Source organism: Brassica napus, chromosome C2 (genome assembly GCF_020379485.1).
Source record: "Brassica napus cultivar Da-Ae chromosome C2, Da-Ae, whole genome shotgun sequence".
NCBI classification, from domain to species: Eukaryota; Viridiplantae; Streptophyta; class Magnoliopsida; order Brassicales; family Brassicaceae; genus Brassica; species Brassica napus.
The window spans coordinates 47,168,841-47,171,038 of NC_063445.1; the positions used below are offsets into that span (position 1 = coordinate 47,168,841).

The 2,198-nt window shown below is 44.0% G+C and overlaps 1 non-coding gene across 1 annotated transcript; it reads left to right on the top strand.

Annotated features, from left to right (window-relative positions):
• The first annotated feature begins 1,197 nt into the window (after positions 1-1,197).
• LOC125582778 lies at positions 1,198-1,304 on the top strand. Its single transcript, XR_007320231.1, has one exon. It is a non-coding gene; the product is annotated as a small nucleolar RNA R71 (small nucleolar RNA).
• Positions 1,305-2,198: the final 894 nt, after the last annotated feature.

The window sequence follows — 2,198 nt, forward strand, 5'->3', positions numbered from 1 at the left end:
TGAATAGCATCCATGAGAGAGAACTTAACATTCAACTCATCTAGCATCTTCTTGCACTTCATCTCTTTGCAATCTTTGCGTGATTTCTTAGCAGGGACTGGGTAGGGACCATTTGGAATGTAGACACAAGTAGGAACAGGTTAATCTTGAGTCGTGGGAGCTACTGATTCTGCGGCTATTGGCTGTTCCGGTTCATGATCGTCGTCGTGGACATCCTCAAGCGGAGGTTGTTCTCCCTCCTTTTGTTTTCCCTTCTCTTGAGCAGTGAGCTTCTTGGGGACAAGATCTGATAGATTTCTTCCACTTCTCAGCTCCACTGCATTACAGTCCTTGGGATTCTTGTCTACTTTCCCTGGGAGTGTTCCCTGTTGCCTTTTTATTGTCTCAGCAGTTTGACCAATCTGAACGTCCATCTGCCTTATGTGGCTTGTTACAACATCGTATTTGGAATTCAATTCTATGAACATGTTGTCCATCCGAGTGTTTATCTCAGTTGTAACCTAGTTCAGTGCTTTTCCTTGAATATGTTGCCCCTGCAGAAGTTGTTGCATCATTCCCTTCAGCTCATCTGGCGGACCGCTCGCGGTTGCAGGAGCAGCCTGCGGATTATTCTGCATGTTCTGAAATTGATTCTGAGCCAGGCTGAGGAAGAACGTCTTCCCATTCTGATTCTGATTCTGATTCTGAAGGTATGTCTTCTGATATCCAGTGTTTTGGAACTTATTTCCCTAAGATCTGTCATTGGGGTTGTTTGGATTGGTCTTGTATGAGAACAGGTGCGGGTTGTTCCTCACATTAGGGTTTGGGTGGTAGCTTTTGAACTGCCAACCCTGCCCATTGACGTAGCTGACATCTTGCTGATCTTCTTCCGATGTCTCGGTTTCTGCTGCAGCATCTGTAGTACATGGTTCCAGATTGGTCTCTTCCATGACATAGATCTGATTCTGATTGTTCTTGAGTAGCAGATCGACCTTAGCGGCGAGGTCATCAATCTTTCTAGTGTCCATGCTGTTCACCTTCTTGGAACGGTCAGTTTCCTCGTTTTTGTTGGACGAACTAGCTGCCATGTTCTATATTAGCGCGTGAGCTCCTTCTGTGGTTTGAGTCATGAAATCTCCATTGCTCGCTGCGTTTAGAGCATTGCGGAACTCCCATTCCACACCATCGTAGGAGATTCCTAGGACATGGTCATCGTCAAACTCGTGATGAGGACACTCTCTGAGGGTAACATTGAACCGTTCCCACGCTTCGTTGAAAGGTTCATTAGCGAGTTGCTTGAAGGAGGAGATCTTTTTCCTTAGGGCAACTATTTTGGCTTTCGTGTAGAAGTGTCCCAAGAAAGCTGCTCTAACCTGTTCCCAAGAAGTTAGGGACCCTGCAGGTAATGAATTAAGCCATCGTGAAGCCTTGTCCGCTAGAGAGAATGGAAACAACATGCATTTGATGTAGTCGGGTGGGACGCCGTTTGCACAAGTGAAGCTGCATATCTCTTCAAAAGCTTCAATGTGTTCCATCGGTATCTCAGCTGACAGTCCATGGAACATCTTTCTCTGGACAAGATTGATCATGCCGGGTTTTATCTCAAAGTCTGCCCTTTGACATGGTGGTGGAGCGATGGCAGAGCGCGTAGTAGGGATGTTACGCGGTAGGTTGCTGCTCTGCGATTGTTTGCTGCAACTCTTGCATTTGTTGCATCTGCTGTTGCATCTGTTGCATAGAAGCGACCATTTGTTCTGGAGTGTCGAAGTCGGCCATTGTTGCAGTAATTGATTTTTGTTGACGGTTGGTTCTTTCTAAGCTTGCGAGTTCCTGATTTGTAAGCGAAATTAAGTCCCCTTGTGTATTGCTCCGAGTATGTCTACTGGTCATGCACTTGGGTCATTAACTGCAAAAAGGATTAAACAAGTTAGAAGTTTTAGACTAAATAAATAACTGAAAAATAAAGGTAAAAAGCTGGTCCCCGTCGCAACGGCCCCAAAACTTGATACACTAAAATTGGATTTTTGCTACTGTCAAGTTAACAGTGTAGTTGTAATATCTTTAGATTCAATTTCAGATGACCAGTTCACACTTTATCTTTATGGGATCAAAATTTACCTAAAACGAAGTGGGTTTTTTTAATGAAGTAATAACTTAAATAACAAGTAACCAAATTAGGTTTTTTTGAGTTGATTAAAAGGCGCTAGTCTAGGGTTTCT